At 34.0% G+C, this 20,355-nt stretch overlaps 1 protein-coding gene across 3 annotated transcripts in view; it reads right to left on the reverse strand.

The window, feature by feature from the left end:
- TRPM3 (transient receptor potential cation channel subfamily M member 3) overlaps positions 1-20,355 on the reverse strand; it is an 846,268-nt gene that overhangs the window by 512,970 nt on the left and 312,943 nt on the right. The window lies entirely within an intron of this gene.

The raw sequence follows: 20,355 nt of genomic DNA on the forward strand, positions 1-20,355 counted from the left end.
TACATAAATACTAATTCTTCATTTTTTAGTGGCTGGTACCAAATTTTCCTTTAACCTCTAGACCCAAAGGTAAAATTTTCTTATAGAGTGGAGGTAAACATAATGTTCGTAGCATGTGCTTAATAATGCAAAAGTTACTTTTTATGTTGCGGCTTTTCCTTAAAACTAATTTTTTTTTAAAGTATTGAAATTCACACAAAATCGACAAAGAAGAAAAAGATATTATTTCAAAGAAATAAAGATTAACTGCCACCATTTTCACAGCTTTAGACTAAGGCAAAAATCCATTACATTTGATATAGCTTCTCCTCTGTACAAAGAACAAATATCAAATAAAAATCTACTAGTCTAACAAGTATCAAGTGAACAGATTATCTTAAACATTTAAGTAACTACTTAAGACAAGCTTATCTGAACCTAACACAGTAACATGAAGAAATGATAACTGAGTTTTGAAGACTCATTAGTGGGATTATAGATAATATACATATATGGCAATTGTGTCAACATAAACTTTGGTAAAATGGCTAAGCAATTTCAATTATTTTACTTTTTTTTCCCCCAAAGATGGCTCTTCTCTTATTTTCCCATGGACTTGACTACTACATGACTTTGAGCTGTAATCCTCACCAGTGCCTTATTCTGACACGTCACTGACAGCCTCATATGCAAAAGATTCGAGTCCTGCAAAATGTCCAAAAGGAAGCTTCGGGCTTGGACGACACATTTCAAGTCTTATTTTCAGGAAAGTAACCTTTTAACATTATTTAAACAGTTGAAAATAAATGTTTAAGAAACCTTTGCAATTAAAAACAGACAATGAAACTTTGGAAAGAGGAAGTATTAGAAATAAAGAAAAAATAAAAATGAAGCATGGCCACAAAATCTCCTTTGTCAAACTCACACTCCTGGTTCCACATCAAAGGTCTCCTTCAGTTTCTTTCTCCCCCTGCTTACTCTCCATTTTTGTTTATATTTGCTCCAGGCTTGGAGGAGAAAAGCTGGTGCTTTCCTGTTCCCAGGCAGGTGATCTATGCTAACACTAAGGGTGCCCGACTTCAAAACATAGAGAACAATGCAATGCATAAATGTTTCTTCTAATTTGCTTTGGGGTGTTAAATAAAAAATTTGTTCTCCGATTGATTTTTTAGTATTTATGTGAGCTTCTAATTGGAAACCAGCATTTTCTAAGCATTCTCTGTTCTTTTATCTTTTTTTTCCAGTTTGTTTGCATCATTTAAAAATAATAGAACTAACCACTGAATTGTATACTTCAAACGAGTGAATTTTTTGGTATAAAAATTATATCTCAAGAAAACAGTTTTTAAAAATAAAACAGATTATAGCATACAAACAATAAGAGGTCTGGGTAATAGTATTATTTTCCCAATATTTCAACTGCTTTTTAAATGGAAAGCACATCAGGTTTCCCTGGGAAGAGTCTCTCTCTAATTGGCCCTCTGATCCTTCAGTACACCCGTGAAATACATTTCAAATATTCATATATATTTCTGCTTGATCTAATATAAAATTGATTTTTTAAATGTGATTATTTGTTTTTCCACTTACAAACATGAAAAATACTATTCTCAAGGCTTCTGACTTTGCAAGTTATACTAGTATATAACTTGTATACAATATAAAGACTACTGATTAGTACATTGAAAGGAATCTCCTAATTTGTCAGCATAACAATTTGGTTGTAGATTTTATTACTTTCATCCTTCTCTTTCTCCTTTAGTGGTTATTTTTCATTTTGTTTGTTTTGTTTACTTCTGTGGTATACTTACTTGATTCCCTGAATACACTGCTATTTAATCTTCCCTCAATGCTGTCCTCTCTGACTACAATTCATGTTGTAACTGAAATAAGTGATGTCCTCAAAGATTAAATTGATGACAACAGCATATTAGATGAATTTTCCCGTTAGCTAAATAGTCCACACAGGAATGGCTATGTGGCAAGTTATTACCTCAAGAGGTTCTCTGCAATGAAAATTTTATAAATTCTGAAGCTCTGAGGTAACATTCAACCTTAATTTCTGAGGATATATTAAAACTAATTAAAAGAAAAATTTCTACTCATCTTAATTGATATATTAGAAAAACCACTGTTTACATTTCAGTCCTGAAAACAAGAACAAACTACTTGTCTTGGTTGGCAATTTGCACAAATCAGAATAGGAGTAGAAAAAAATACCAAAAGGGGAATAGTAATGTCTGAGTTTATAAGTAATTTATAAAAATAATTGTAAGTGATAGGAAGGAGCCTATATCACCATGGAAAGTCTTTACTAATACTGGAATTACTCTCTTCAGTGCACTCCAGAGTAGTTATAATAATAATAGTAATACTTATCAAATAATAAGTATTTAATAATAATAACATCAAATCTGTGCCAGGAATGGTGTTAAGCAGTAATAATCCTTATAACAATAGTGACATATACTCTTGGCTGGTGACTCAGCTGCCATTTTTAATCACTTTCTTATTTGTCTTTCTGCTGGAAAGGCTAAGAATAGACACATTTTTTTCCTAAACCTCCCTTACCTTTAGTTCTAGTTAAAAAGGGAAATAAATGAGGTAGGGATTGGGGCAAAGACTTCCCTTCCTGAAAAACCAGACAGACGCCAAGTTCTCTGGCAGCCCCCTTGCCAGGTCACTTATCCCACCACTTGTTTCCGAACTTTGGGATGCTGCCATTTGAGAAGAGGAGGCCTGGAGCTAGATCAGGCATCCTGAAGCCATGAGAGAGAGGTCAGAAGACAGTCACGGCAGCCCAGTGGCCTCATATCCTGAGCTGTTGAGCTAACCTAGAATTTACCACCTCTAAGACATCTACTTGTACAAGACAATTAAATGCTTTTTTTATTAAGCAACTTAAGTTTTCTGTTACTTGCAGCTTTATGCTTTAGTATAAAGAGCCCTATGAAGCAATCTAGGGATGAAGAGACTGACGGACAGAAAAGCTAACTTCCTCAAAGTCACACAGCTAAGAAGTCACAGAGACGTGATTTCAACCCAGGCACTCTGTCTCCAGTGTTTTAAATTCCTGCTCTACATTGTCTTTGATGTCCAAAGGAAATGGCACGGTGTTGGAAAATAGATTACTTCCCTTTCTTTCTTCATTTTCCCGAATTCTTCCAATTCAACCTCTTTTTGTCTCCTCCCTTTCCTCAATATGGCATTCTGACATCTACCCAAGTTTGGTCCTTTGTGCCCTCCTAGAATAATGTCTGAAAATATTTTAATGTTATGGTAACTTTAAGCCAACAGGTACATCACTTTCCTCAATGACTGCTCTAAATTAACATTTTTTCATTCTTTCATTCATTCATCCACCCATCCATCCACTCAAACATTTCCTGAGCTTCTGCCATATGCCCAGCCCTAAGACATAAGTAGCAAGGGTACAGAGAAACAGGTCTAGCGTCTAACAGCTGCATCATTACATGCACTTATATAGGAAAATACTGTGTATTAATATACTGTATAAATACATTACAATGTAAAGCATAATAATATAAATGTAAACAAGCTATAATTTTAGCAGAGGAATAAAACAACTGGCATTGTCTGGGGTCATCTCAGGAGTTTAAAAGGTTGTGCTTTAGCTGAACTATATTATATTCAAATATAATTAGTTTTTTGTATTCAGAAGCAGGCAGATAAGACCTTCAATGTCCAATTCATTTGTTATGTGTTCATTAATGTTTAAATATAAAAATTACGTATATCCAATTTTCACTCTTTTATATTACCAGAACCAAAATCAAGTACATTGAACACAATACATTTAACTTTGATGTGTAAAATTAAAATTTCCACAAAAAACTAAGAAAGACTACTAGCACATTCTTAAGCTTCTGATTCTTACTCTAATACCTTCAATAATTTAGTTAGTTGTAGTAAAGTATTATAACCTATCAATGCTTAGCTTCAGACATCTTTATAAACAGCACCTAATTGACCAAGGTTCTGATATCCTCGCACAATATACAAATATTTTGAGAATTTAATATAAACACAAAAAATATTAAAACTCATATGTAGGATGAAGCTTAATGTTCAAAATGATTGTATCAGGTTGCAAACATTTGGTTTTTAATTTGGGGATGGATATAACTCCATCCTTTGACCTTTGATTCTGATACTACTCTTTTTCTGATGATTTCAAAGTAGGTCTTCACTCATCTTTTAGTTCCAAGATATCCTCTTTTCCATTTATTATTTATTAAGTTAAAGGGACTTTCAAAAACAAATCTGGATTATTCTAGGTTAATGAGGTTACATGGACAACACCTGTTATCTGAATCCACAGCAAAACATGACAGTGTTTGAAACATGTCTCTGAGGTCTTAAACAATGGAATATTTCTAACACAATAAATTTTTATTGTATTTCATAAGCTGACTACAATTTTTACATACCACTTTCACTCATGTTTGTAATTCTGTTGGCTGCTGTCCTGCAAAATCCCCATTTGGTTGGTATGACTTTTGGATTTCCCATGAAATGAAGATGCTTCTTTCACAATAACATAATTAATATTTTGTTACTACACTTCTTGTGTTCTGGTTGTTTCTGCAGTTCCACTCACTGGGTCTATAATATAGCCAAGGTCCTATGTTATACATGAAACTCCCTCCAAAACAAACCCTAGAATAAGAATTTGAGCGCAAACAATTTGTTTGGTAGTTATCCCAGGAAACAGAAGGAAACGAAGAATTGGGACTATTTGGGGGAAAGACAATGAGGATGTTACTAAGTTTCCACAGTGAACCCTTGGAGCTTCCTATCACTGGAATGCTTTGTAGAATACAGAACCTGCTCCCCAGAGGTATCCCATCCAAAGGCTGAGAGAGCCAGAGCATTTGTATACCAATGCCTGTCAGTCATTGGTAGGGGGCTACTGAGGGGAGGGTGCTATTCCCCAGCATATCTAGACTACCATGCTGGGCTCCAGCAGCCAGAGGAAGTTCTCAAGCAAAGAGATACAGATGTGAGGAGTTGTCAGTTGAGCCGGTGTGCACTGAAATAGGTACACCAGCCCTACCTGTACTCCTTTCCCAACCAACCTGGCAGACTCGTGATCATCCTCTGAACTAGCTCAATTGTTTTTTTGGGTTTTTTTAACATTTTTTTATTGAGTAATAGTTATTTTACAATGTTGTGTCAAATTCTAGTGTACAGCACAATTTTTCAGTCATACATGAACATGTATATATTCATTGTCACATTTTTTTTCTCCATTGAACTAGCTCAATTGTTACATCATCTGTGCACAGCTTCCCATGACTCCCAAGCTCTGCTGTGCTGTACATGTCCATTACAGGAATGATCATATTGCATGCTCATCCCCAGAAGACTCTAAATTCTATCTCTAGACTGGTAGTCTACCTACATCTATTTGATCAATGCTATTGGATAAGCCTGTGGTTCTTTAGTAAAATTCAGCATTCACCAAGCTGTCTCTAATCACATTTCTCTGAGGAAACAGAACATGCAGAAACTACTATAGTTGCCAATGCCAAATAGCCATCCCTGGCCATTTCTGTGACTCAAATTATTTAGACATCTAAATAGTGGGACAGTTTGTGCTGACATTTTAATGTTGCTATCAAATTTATAACACCAAAAACTTGTTGTGCCATGGTTGAAAACTCATCCAGCAGGAGCAGCTCCAACAAGCATATACTGAATGTCTACGTAATAAATTTAAGGCTTGGTGCTGCTTAAGACTTGTCCATTATTTTGTATATTTTATATGTATGACAACCTGAGAGCAAGTCTAATGTTTAAATTTTAACATTAAAATTGTATTATCAAAAAACCATCAACCAAGCTAATTTAAGGACATTAACAAATATAACAGCCTTAGTATTTTTCACTGATAATTTATAAAAAGAAGCTTGTCTAGCAATTTATATTGAAGTTGTCTCTTTTGCCTATGTGAAGATGCATTTTTCATGCACTGTCAGATTCTGTTACTTTATATAAATAGTACACAGTCTTCAAAGCAGTTTTGTATTTTTCCACTGGTAGAACTTTGTCCCATTAGCTATTAGTTAATAGAGCAAGCTTTAAAAAATACATATTGTAATCTTCCTTTCATGTTGGTTAGTTCTCAAATATATGTTTCTCTGTTATGTTTCAACAAAATATCCCTTACTTTATAGCCAACCCTGTGAGAAAGAAAAAGTACAAACATGAGTAAAAGTTCTAAATTTGATAAGGGGTTCATGATTTTTAAACTTCTGTGTACCTAGTAACAGTATGTTTTATTAAAGCAACTTATTTTAAAAAGGTTCATCTAATCACTTTAACTTTAGTCTTACCAAATCTTGATCTACTCAAACAAACAGAACAAATAAAAACCTTTTCCAATTCCTTTTATCTCTTTGCTCATGGGCAACAAGACCTATATCTGGTTCCACCTACCCATCCATCCATTCTCTTTCCTCTTCTTTCTTAGTATCAATTTATTTTTTGCTTCTAGTCCATTAATAATTGTTATTGCACCCTTAAAATAGGCAGAGTACAGTGAGATTTGGGAGCTTTTTTAGGGGGAGCTGGAGTTTTTACTTTTGTACCTCCTGGGTTAATTAAATTTCTATGAGCTCTCTAGTTGGTTGGTCTAATACATTATAAAGAGCATTATTCTGAGAGTTATTTATAGACCTCACTTGACAAATCAGCAAGAGAAAGGAAAAACAGCAAAAGTCAACCTAGACTGCTGATCAGTCATTTTGACACATAGCTTACACTGTGCCCTTTGGCAATAAAATGTCTTTAGAGAAAAAAAAATTTAAAGAAAAATAATTAAGGAGCAATATACTTAATAAAATACCCTTAGTGAAAAAGAAAATGAACCTCAATTACAACAGCCATATTTTTAGTTAAACCACATTACCTATTGAAAATAGTCAATTTTATAACAAATTGATAAAGTAAGCTTCTGCATGTGTGTATCTATGACAGCTCAGGTTTACATTTTTGAGTTTCAAACAGCTATGTCACCAGGATTATGTAAATTATTTAAAACATTGTAATAAGATAAAATTATTAGTTTCCACAAATATCCATGAGCTAATAGTCCAGCAAAAAACTTAACAGCAAATCACAAATTATGAAAACTTCTGATTATCATTCTTAGAGAAACTAGGGAAGCTGTTTAATGTCATAATTACAATGAAGAACAAAGAGTCAAGGGTCATCCTTCAGACTACTGTGAAGTCAAAAAGGAAATGAAAATATGAAAAAAAATAAATACTACCTTAGATACCATTGGAAATCTACCTGGAAATCTGACAGGGCAACTTCCCTAGAGCTGATAACCACCAGAGGAGAACAAGAAAAGAATGACTGAATGTGGGCATTCAGGCAAGGACTTCTCTTTCCTTTTTCAGCAAGAGGTGTAGGTTCCTTTAGATATGGGATTATGAGAATGGATTCTACAATACCCTATAATGAGATAGCAGTAAATACCACTTCATTAGATTTTGTTTACTCAGAGAACTATGAAAGCCCTAGTAAACTGACATGAAGCCTGGAGGTACTCTGCAGAAAAAATTCCATTTTTAGCAAAAGAAAATATACATAGTAATAAGAATGGACCAAACAACAAAATACACAAGTCTGTCATTAAATATTCCCCCCAACCTCCGCACACACACCCAGGGCAATAAAATTCGTGTTGGCTGGGAAATGGTTAATGGAAAGCAAACTCAACTGTTCTTCCTCACAAGTGAACTTTTTCCCAGAGCTTCTCTGAAGTCCTGGGCCGACACTTAACAGAAACCCTCAAGAGGTCTGGACCAAAAATCACAGTGATTCTTTTAAACCAATCTCCAGTGTGAATGGAAATCAGGTTAAGATAGCCATTTGGAATTTAGCCTGTTTCACGGGCTCTAATCACATAACTGACTGAAAAAAAAAAAAACTTCATTTGCTGCCAACCCTACTGATTCAAGGTCTCACAGAGAGAAAATGCTGCCTCTGGACAACGGTAGGGACATAGCTCTTATCTTGGACCAACTGGCAACAGCAGCATCACTATGAACACAGGTCTTACAAGGGTACTAATTCTGTGGTACTTTCTGACCAACAGTTCATTTTCCATGGATCTAGAAATAGTCTCCCTCTCCTCTCTACCTTGACAAAAATCTATCCAGTTCAAGAGTCACTTCATCAAGAAGCTTGCCTTAAAACATCTAGTCCAACAATGTTCCCTCCTGCTTCTCCCTACTGTATTTCATTTGGTACTAAATTACTGATTGTCAAATGGAAATGACAGGGACTGGTTGGAATTGTACAATGTTTAAAAATCTTTTCAAGTAAATATGACATATTTGTTTTCCCAGTTGAGACAAACTGTTATAGGCAGAAGTACCCTATTCTTCTTGAGTCCTTAGGAAATAACTTCACAGAACAAAACTTTTTAATCAGATAAAATTACCAGATGTTTAAAATATTAGACAATTTCTTTAATTAGTAGAATATTTATAAACAAATTTACATTAGCCTGAATTTTCATAAATAACATTTTTCTTAACACCCTGGGACATGGTAATGTACTTCATTATTATGTGATATGCTACAATAATGCTTTCAGATACAACTGAGGTGTACTGGATGTTGTTTTGAAATGCTTTGCTATGGGGGGATTTATTATAGATTTTTATGATTTTTAAAAAATTGCCTTGTTCTTCTGTCAACTGTTCCCACAATTCTCCAGAGCAGAATAAATAACTAGCATATGGTAGACTGATGCCTGAGATCTTAGGAAAAGCATGAACCAAGAATTTTATACCCAGTCAAGCAATCATCTTAGTATAAAGGCTACAAAAACATTTTGGAACATACAAGAACTCAGAGAATATTACCCCAAGAAAGCTTTCTTGAAAGAGTCTGAAATTTCTTGAAAGTCAGAGGATAAATTTCAGCTGAAGAAGAGAAAAATGGAGTAAGAACAGCAAATGCAGAGGCTACTGAAACCATCTAATTCTAGGATAAAGAAAAAAAAATCAACTGTATGGCCATTATGGTAATAGAACTATGAAATGTAGACATAATATAATTACTAAAACTTAAATGAGAAGAAGATGGTAATGGATACATGTTGACAGTGTCTCTTTGTAGAGCTGAGGATCCAAAAGGTATCAGATATAGCTGATAAATCAAATAAAAGAAATAGAGGGATATTCAAAGATATAAATAAAAATATCAGGACTAATAAAAATTTAATCATCCAAAATTGTAAAGGAAAAGACACAAGGGAAGGCAAGTGAGACGAAGTGAAAGTATACTAATTTAAATGCCCAATATAGAGGAGAGCCAGTAAATTATCTAAATAAATAGAAGGAGCACATATAGCACAAAATAAAATGACAGAATTAGGCCACATAAATTGGTCTTTGTATATAACTGTAAAAGAATTTCCTTATCTATTGAAAGATAGATATTCTTGAAAGCAAAACAACTTTATGTGACACACAGAGATACATTTAAAAAACAAGGTGACTGCAATGAAATGAAAGGCTGCAAATGAAAGGGTGAACAAAAGTATTTGAGGAAATGCAAACAAAAGGAGTTTTAAGGATTTATGAACTAATACTAAATAGACTAAATTCGGGACTATAAACATTAAATAAAAACAAAGAAAGCATTCAATGATGATGATGAGTTCAACCCACTGAAGGTTTAACTGTTATGATATCTGTGAATAAAATAATATAATATGCATTGAAATTCATAAAGTAAAAACTACTGGAAACATAAGGAGATATAAATGGAATCCCATCAGTCATAGAGGATTTGAATTCCTTTTCTCCCACTCACAAAAGAGCAAGTAGACCAAAAATAATCAGGCCTTCTTATACCTAAGGGACAAAATTAACAAGGTAATTGATATAAATTTCTATAACCCGCAAACCAGCATAACAACTTCTTTTAAAATAATAACAGAATAACCACAAAAAATTAACCAAGTTAATTCAGAAGAACCAAGTTATTTAGAAGATCTCAGTAAATCTCCCCAAATATAATTAGTACAGATGCCTATGAGTTAAAGAGGAAATAAATATAAAATTACAGAATACTTAGTAAATACAGGTAATGAAATTTATCTTAGAAATGGCAAGAAATAAAAGCAAGAATAAACAAATGGGACCTAATGAAACTTACAAGCTTCTGCACAGCAAAGGAAACCAGAAGTAAAATAAGAAGACAACCTGCGGAATGGGAGAAAATTTTTGCAAATGAAACCAACAAAGGCTTGATCTCCAGAATATATAAGCAGCTCATACGACTCAGTAAGAAAAAAACAAACAACCCAATCCACAAATGGGCAGAAGACCTAAACAAGCAATTCTCCAAGGAAGATATACAAATGATCAAAAGGCACATGAAAAAATGCTCAATATCACTAATTATCAGAGAAATGCAAATCAAAACTACAATGAGGTATCACCTCACACCAGTCAGAATGGCCATCATTCAAAAACCCAAAAATGACAAATGCTGGAGAGGCTGTGGAGAAAGGGGAACCCTCCTACACTGCTGGTGGGAATGCAGTTTGGTGCAGCCACTATGGAAAACAGTGTGGAGATTCCTCAAAACACTAGGAATAGACTTACCATATGACCCAGGAATCCCACTCCTGGACTTGTATCCAGAAGGAAATCTACTTCAGGATGACACCTGCACCCCAATGTTCATAGCAGCACTATTTACAATAGCCAAAACATGGAAACAGCCTAAATGTCCATCAACAGGTGACTGGATAAAGAAGAAGTGGTATATTTATACAATGGAATACTACTCAGCCATAAAAAATAACATTAATGCCATCTGCAGCAACATGGATGCTCCTGGAGAATGTCATTCTAAGTGAAGTAAGCCAGAAAAAGAAAAATGAGATCGCTCATATGTGGAATCTAAAAAACAAAAACAAAAACAAACAAACAAACAAACAAACAAACACAAAGCGTAAATACAGGACAGAAATAGACTCATAGACAGAGAATACAGACTTGTGGTTACCAGGGGGTAGAAGGTGGGAAGGGATAGACTGGGATTTCAAAATTGTAGAATAGATAAACAAGATTACACTGTATAGCACAGGGAAATATACAGAAAATGTTATGATAACTCACAGAGAAAAAAAATGTGACAATGAGTGTGTATATGTCCATGAATGACTGAAAAATTGTGCTCAACACTGGAATTTGACACAACATTGTAAAATGATTATAAATCAATAAAAAAAGTTAAAAAAAAGAAATGGCAAGAAATAGCTAAAGTCAGGTTTAAGAGAAAATTTAGTCTTAAAATACTTATATAATAATGAAAAAGAAAATTACTGAATAATAATTATCCAACCTTACACAAGAATTTTGAAAAAGAAGAGCAAAATGAAGCTAAGCAATATAAAAAGAAAGAAGTGGTAAAGAGAAATGAAAAACAAGGAATTAGAATATATAAATGTTTAGAATTAATTAGCAATACAAAAGATGGGTCTTTTTAAAAAACACAGTTGAATAAACAATAAATACAACCAAGAAAAATGGGAGATGGAGACAAACACACACGGTGAAAGGGGAAATAATCCTAACAGAGGACATTAGAAGAAAAGAGACTGCTATTATTTTCAGCAATTTGAAAATGAATTTGAAAATATGTATGAAATGTATGAATAACTAGGAAAATACAATTTACAAAAAGTTAGCCAGAGTGGGGAAGAGATGAATAGGCAGAGCACAGGATTTTAGGGCAGTGAAAATACTGTGCAATATTATAATGATGGATACATGTCATTACACATTTGTCCAAACCCACTGAAATGTACAATGTATCAATGTAGAGTCATCTTTGGTGGAAAAGATTTACCATTCTGGTGAATGATGTAACAGGTAAGGGTATGTGTGTGTGAGAGCAGAGGGTTTCTATACCATCCTCTCAATTTTACTGTGAACCTTAAACTGCTCTTAAAAATTAAATCTTTATAAAAACACTGACCCAGATAAGCAGAAAGTATAATTATCCTAGTTGGTGAAAATAAAATTTATGAAACACTAGAAGATGACCCCTCTATGCCCTTATACCTTTAACCACCAGTCTCAGGAGAGAAAAACTACAAGGAGAAAATAGCTCTAATACCATATCAAACTTGAAAGTACAGATACTTTCAATACTATTCAATTATAAAGCATTAAAAAAGAAGACAATCTTTCAAACTATTTATATAAAGCCAGTATAACATGGATGCCAAAATTGAATGAAGTAGCCTCCCACTAAAATCACAAATGAATAATACTTAAGAAAACTTTAAAAACAATTGCAACATATTATCTAGACCTATGCCAACCTGTTTATTTAATTCATGTGGCAAAATATGTGCCCAAAAAGGAAATTTTTAGAAAAGAATTCTAACAAAGAAGAGGGGGTGAAGTGAAAACTGGTTTTATTATGTGTACTATTAAAATACTGTGGTTCAGTTGCATAAAAAGATCAGTGGAACAGAATACATTTGGGACTTTATGACATACAAGTGGCATATAGGAGAACTAGATTAAATGCTGAGACAACGGGGAAACCATTTGGGAAAAACTAAGGTTGGATATCTATCTCATATCAAAATAAGTTCCAGATAAAATCCTAGAAAAAAATAAGAGAAAGAAAGGGAGCAGGAGAGGGAGGGCAGGAGAGGTAGCAGTGGAGAATTTGCAATGAGAAGCTGTTAAATAAAAGAATCATAAATTGAATAGGTGAAAAAAACCTACATTTTTTCATGGCAAAACACATTAAAATGCTTCAAGATAAATGACAAATGATGAAAAATAATATCTACAAATCCTATCAGAAAGGCATAATTTTTCCAATATGGAAAGAGTTTCAACGGATCAGAAAAAGAGTAACAATGTAAGATCAAAATGGACAGAAAACATAGAGGTCATAGAAAATGAAATATAAGTAACTTCAAATGCTCTAATTTGTAACAAGAGCTGTGTAAATTAAGTGTTTCAGATACCATTTTTCACCTATCTGATGGCTAAAGATCTAAACGTTTCATATATATACATGTGAGGAATTATGTATCTTCTCAAACTCCTGGTGTGAGTGTAAATTAATACAACTTCTATGAAGGGCAATTTGGCCATCTTCATAAAAAATTTTAAAATGTACGGATCCTAAGACTAAGCAATAAATTTATTCTGCAGAGTATTCACCCAAAAACTCAATGACAAACACACAGACATCCTTGGCAACACTGTTTATAGCAGGAAAAGTTTGGAAATAATATGTATTTCCATCCATAAGAGAATGGTTAACTACATTATATAAATCCAAGTAAAAAGATCTTTAACAGCCCTTAAGAAGAGTGAGGCAACTCTATACTTACTAATATGGAATGGGCTCCAAGTTAAAAAAACAAAAAATAGGTTGAAAACAATCATGCTTCCATTATTGCAAAAATACTTGCCAAGCGCTCATGTAAAGGTTTGAATTTTTTACTTCAACTGTCTGCCAGCAACAAGTGCAAAATGTACATTATAAAAACCATACTATGATATATCTGCCTTTCCTTTCAGAAGAAGTCTAAGAGCTATGGCTTGTTTTTCAATTGTTTTATATGTCATAGCTGATTTTATGATAATGTGGTTTTTTAAAATCTGGACACACATTATAAATAACCTGAAGTACATGTCCTTAATCACATATAAAACTGTGAACTCCTTGTTGATAAAAATTTTATCACCTTCAACTTGCTTCACTTTAAATTGTAAGAGAAATGATTCTGAAGTTTACTGCATAGTAACTTGGAGATTTATTTCTCAAGTCAAGGCCACAGACAAAAACCAAGTCACTTCAGAGGGTACATGTTATGTATTTCCAAGGAAGGTGCTGAATGTTGATTGCCTTGTCCCTTGTTCCTAAGGACTTTCATGACCTGGCAACCTTCTTTGTAATTAGTATTGTACTATATGAGTAAATCATTATTAAAAAGCTTCAACCTGAAGGAAACATTTAAATGAGAGAGCAAATACAGCTTTGACCAAATAAAATAAAATAAAATAAAATAGAGTTCTATCTTCTATTTAACTGGATCATTAATGTCCAATAAAATAATATAAATAAGGGAGAATTTAATTTATGAATATCAACCTATTATATTTCAGATGAATGGAAATACATAAGGGAGAGCTAGCAAGAGATAATACATATGGCCTGTCCTCATATTGGAGCCACTGGCTCTTCCTGGCCTTACTGCTGCCCAAGAAGGTTGATGCCATCTGAGGAGTAGAAATGGTACTCAACTTTCCTTTATTAGTTCATCTATTCTATTAGGACAGAGATTAGAGTTCTCAAAATGATAACACGATCCCCAGTTAGGTAAGTAATTTTTGGATGACTCTGTACATTCATTTGAACTCTTTAAAGAGGATCTACTCCGTATCAGGCATTTACTTGGTAGATACAAAGAATAAATCAACAGTGCAGAGACCTTTCCCTGCAGAAAGTTTAGTAAAAGAGATAGCAGGCTGAAAAGAAAGTCAGCACAATATTAAACTTAGAGACCTCAGAAAGAGCTCTTGTCACAACGGCCAATAACTACCATTTACACAGTCACATCAGCATTTTATCTCACGGAATCTTTTCATTTTAGTTTTTTTCTAGAATAGTATAGAACTTTATTATTTTGTAGTTATATTTTTAATCTTTTTTAGTGGGGGAGGTAACTAGATTGACTTATTTACTTTAATGGAGGTACTGGGGATGGAATCCAGGACCTCATGCATGCTAAGCAAGCACTCTACCATTGAGCTATACTCTCCCCTGGAGTCTTTTTAACACCCCTGTGAGGTTGGCATCGTCAGAGTGGTCACTGGCAATACCGAACCCAGGGAAAGGAACATCATTAGATGATGTCGGTCACAAGCCTCAGGTGTAGGTATTGGTAACAATGCCTGTGGCAAGGTAGCATCCTGTTTTAATTACTCCTTCTTGCTAACTAGGTACCAAGCTCAGGGCATATGCTGTCAACAGGCAAGTGTTACATTACTTTAACTGGCACCATTAAAATTTCATTTTCTAAAAGGTATGTACTCCCTTAACATTGGTGCCTTGGGACACATCCCTGTTCACTCCACTGTACTTTTATCTCAGGGTAATTTTGCAGCTGAGCCAACTGAGGGTCAGGGATGTCACACCACTTGCCCTAGGGCTCTGGCTCCATGAGTGGTAGTGAGACTTGTACCCTATCAGACCTGACTCTGAAATGTGTGCTTTTCTACTACATCTCCTGTAGGAGTTGGAATTCTATAGCCCTAGAATGTGACCCAACAAGTACAGCTGAGTACCTTCATTTTTTCTTGTAACTCAGCAACCTGACTTACTTGCACAGAGTCAAATAAAACATTTTCTTTCAAATTCCTTTACTCTTTCACAATTTGAGGTATATGCAACCATCTTTATATAAGGCCGATGTGAAAAACACAAGGAGTAAATTAATTTTGGCACTGTGAGAGTGAAACTGAGGGGAGCTGCAATGGCAAAATTCAAATCTTAAACAGCAAAAAAAAATCTGGAGTTTCTTACTTGAATTCTTAAAAAAAATTGGGTAATTCTATTTTAGATAGATCCACAGAAAAATTTTAGTTTTAAACTGTCACTTCAAATGACTGCTTATGCGTTAGATCTCTTATCCACGGATATTTAGCACTTATATTATAAATATACACTCATAGTATTATATTTAAAACATGTATTTTCAGCCTTTATAAGTACAAGGCAAAATACATCTTCTAGATACAGAGTAAACCACCCACTACATTAGCTAGGAAGGCAGAGTATGTAGCTACACTACAATTACTGAGGGAAGACAGAGTTCCAGATTCACTTCTCCTATTTGCACCCTGGTTTATCTGATGTAAAATAACATGACTGAACTAAATAGTATGTAAGGCTTCTTCACACTTAAAGATATCTTAAATCTTCTGGTATTTTGCAAGCTACTTCAATTGGCAGCAAGCCAAAATATACTTGCATGGAATGAAATCCAACTGACTTCTCCCTCCTTCAAAATAATCTAATAGAAGAAAACTTTTCCATCTCACAATAAGGGCTAAGCCAATTTTACTCAAGAAGTGAGCTTTCTTTTATATTATTCTCGGAACTTGTCCCTGGCTTTGGTGCTTTCTAGAAACTGCCATCCTGAATAAACAGACAAAGGCCAAGAACCTCTCCTATGAAATATTTTGATGACTCCCTGCTATCCAACTTCCCATTTCTATAAAAAATCTTTTCCCAAATAGTTTTATTTTATCCGAAGAATATTGTGCCAATGTTGAAAAGCATTGTCATCAAAGAAAAGAATGATACAGTATAGGATTCAAAAGATTCCCTTCAAACCAGTACAGACTTAGAGAATGACCTCTAGTGTTACTAACGATACATATACATGCAAAAACATTACCATGGACATATTATGCTGAATAGTCTAAACAATTAGTCTTGCTATATATCAAATATGTTAACTTACTGTAAAATATAATTATTATTTTCCAGAAACATGGTTTTATCCTCAAACAAGAGTTACAATCGCAGCTATGAATGAAGGCTGTATTAAATCACCTTAATTTAAAACTGAATTCAGAATACCTCTGTCTGTATACCAGGTGTGTCCTCTTTCCAATTATCTAGAAAATAATGTACACATGGAATTTGTGTTCAAAGTTGGGAGAGTCAGTTTAGTTTATAAGCTGCTGGACCAACCAAAAAAAAATCTATGCTAAATTAAACAACAATTTTAAAAAAAAATTTTTTTGAGGGCAGGGAGGTAACTAGGTTTATTTGTTTATTTATTCTTTTTTTTTTTTCAATGGAGGTACTAGGGATTGAACCCAGGACCTTGTGCATGCTAAGCATGCACTCTACCACTGAGCTATAACTTCTCATATGCTAAATTTTTGATGTTCATGCATTTATTCAACAGACATTTACTGAGTACTTGCTACATGCCAAACTCCACTCCTGTGCTATGGATAGACATGTTAAAACAAGACAGACAAAGTCTCTGTTCACATTTTGCAAGAATGCCAACAATAAACAAGCGAAAATAAGATAATTTCAGGAAAGCAAAAGTACTTTAAAGAGAAATTTTAAAGGCAATGTGACAAAAAAAAATTGGGGGGGCATTTTGGGGGACATTCACAGATAGTCTCTCCGAAGGAACATCAGAATGGAAACATTAATGAAGAGAAGAAATTGTCCAGGCAAAGCTTCAAAGTATTGCAGGCCAATTGTAAAGACCCTGAGGCTAAAGTGAGCTTGGTTTGTTCTGGGATTAAAGGTTTGTAACTAATACATCTGATTATATATTTTAACTATTTAATAGTTCAAATATACTAAAAATTAAACTTGAAACAAACTGGAAGTATTTCCATTGAGTGCTGTTGTCTTACAAGACACAGCTTGCTCTAAATAAATGCATCTATCTATATCTTGGCTACCTATTAACATTAATAATAGGGCAATTAAAAAAATACCATTATCCAGGTCCCACCTAAGATCGGTTGAATCAGAATCTCAATATGTTTTACAATTTCCCAGATAATTCTAATACAAAATCAGAGTTGAAAATCATTGTTCCAGATTAATCTAGAAACTGCCATATTCTAGCGTCCAGACCGTGTTGCGGTTCTTCTTCCTCATGGTCAACCCTAGGCTGATGTTGGTTAGTTCAGGTACATTGGCAGTTTGGGAAAGCCCATGGCATGTGCTGGTTGAGGTCCTGAGTCTGAAATCAGATCACTCCTGGTTTGAATACTCTCATCAGACTTGGTCAAGTCATTAAATTCTTTAAGCTTTTCTTTATACAGAATATGAGTGTACCACCAGTATCTACATCACTGTTCATCAGCTAATATATATGCAGTGATTATCGCTGCATTAGGTACATAGTAACTGATCAGTAAATACCAACTATGATTATTAACACTTAAATGAACAGGTTAGGCTTTTAATCTACTTTTTTAAAGCAAATCTAATTTCTTACTCTCTTTTAAAGATTTAAATGAGAGGAACTGATTGTAATTTGGTTGCTACGCATATAATCCCATATGATTATTTTATTAAATGTTTTTCAAGTTATGAGTAAGACAAAAACGTACTTATATTTTTAAATTATTTATCAGCATACTTAGGAAAACTTGCTTTAAGTATTCTTGAGGATTCTTAAGAGGCTTGTAAACTAATTTTTAATATAGGATTGGGAAAATTTTGCCCTCTTGAAAATTTGCAAACTCTTAGGAAAGAATGCTCCATGTCACTTGTGAATGCATTTCAAATTGCTTTGGAAGTAAAAATGATCATAGCTTGATATCATAAGAGGCACCTTTATGACATTTTCTAAGACCAAATCACTTGAAAATGATCTGAGTCATAACCCTTGTTACAAAATGGCTTCCATAAAAATTGTGTCTAAGAATGTCAAAGTCCAGTACAATTTCCATAAAGCTTACTTGACAAAATATTTAAATGCTCTACTTCTGCCTGCTTCCCACACACACAGATGCGTGAGGACTTTCCTGACTGCAATAATCTACACTGGACACATACTGACTTTCTTGGATTCTAGGTTTATTTTCCAAACATTAATAGAAGATGAGTAACAGTACATTATCAACAAAAAGCATAACACCTACACAGTGTTGAGGGAACATTTTGGGTTGCTGAGCTAACAAATGTTACAGTTCTGAAGGCAAAGAATAGTTTGCCTAAACAAACAGCAAAGTATCACAACTTAAAAAAAAAACGAAGCAAATTACCATAAATGTGTCTAAAATGCTATCTAAACATCTTTAAAAGTATTACTTTTTATTTCAAAACGTTTTAAAGGCTATAGCTATCAGTTTCAAAAGATGTTAGTTTCTACTTCCATCCTACAGTCACCTGAACATAGACAGCATCATTTGCTCAACTCTTGCCTCTTTCATAATTAAGAGCAGGATACATTAAACCAAGGGCATTCTCGAAGGAATTGTTTTACACTACAAAGATAATATTAATTAAAATCTACAAGTCAAAGAAAAGCCGTTCTGATTTTCCATTAATATGTATTTTTTTGGAAACTCAAAACTCTGATCAAAGTTCAGTACTTGGCCAAGCTGTTAGCCTACAAATGTTTTGCTGCACCATTATTGTTCTTAAGTATTACCAGGACACAAAGACTATAGATTTGTGATGCCTTAACATTTAAGTGACAATATTTGAGTGTAGATAGTAAGTAATAAAGGAACTGGGTTAAAGATAAGCTATTTTCAGTTATTCTTTTGTGGCTAGGAGGAGTCAAGTAGTTTAGTAAGAGAGGAGCTAAGCTGAAGAGCACACAGACTGTTGAAACTGAAATAATTAAATTATGCAAAAACTGTGAGGCCAGATTGTCAAAAAAAAATCAGCATTTGGTACTACAGAACATTTGACTGGGTTAAATGAGGTTAACACAACTTGCCATGCAAGACTGCTAATGAGCTTTTCTTATTGAAGCCTAATTATTACACAGAGAGCTGTATTACATGCAATCTTAGAGGTGTGACATAGCTTAGACTATTAATCCTAGATATAAAAATACGCCCTACCAACCACACAAAGAAAAGGTTGCACTACATTCAACAAGCAAAAACAGAAAGCTTTCTTAGTCCAAAATACGCCCTTATTCAATTCTACCAACAACTCTGCGAGGTAGGTTTGATTATTCTCATTATATAGATCAGAAAATGAAAGCTCAAACCCATACGGTAAGCTAGGATTTGAATCCAGGACTTTTAAACACCTACTACCTAAACTAGTCTAGGATACTAGTATAGATCAGAAAATGAAAGCTCAAACCCATAGGGTAAATTGACCAAAGTCATACCATTCTTGAGGGGGAAGCTAGGATTTGAATCCAGGACTTTTAAACACCTACTACCTAAACTAGTCTAGGATACCATATCACGCAAAGAGGTATAAATAGGGAATTCGAGATTTGCAGATACTAATTACTATATATAAACAAGTTTCTACTGTATAGCACAGGGGACTATATTCAGTATCTTGTAGTAATCTGTAATGAAAAAGAATATGAGAACGAATATATGTATGTATGTATATGTATGATTGAAACATAATGCTCCGCACCAGAAATGGACACAACATTGTAAACTTACTATACTTCAATAAAAAAGAATGCAAAAAAAAGATATTTGATTAAGAGTCACACACACACACACACACACACACACACACACACAAGATGAACACTCAGTAGCTATTAACCTACTAACAATGTATTCCTTCTACCTGACTCTAGTT

Source organism: Vicugna pacos, chromosome 4 (assembly GCF_048564905.1).
Source record: "Vicugna pacos chromosome 4, VicPac4, whole genome shotgun sequence".
NCBI lineage: Eukaryota > Metazoa > Chordata > Mammalia > Artiodactyla > Camelidae > Vicugna > Vicugna pacos.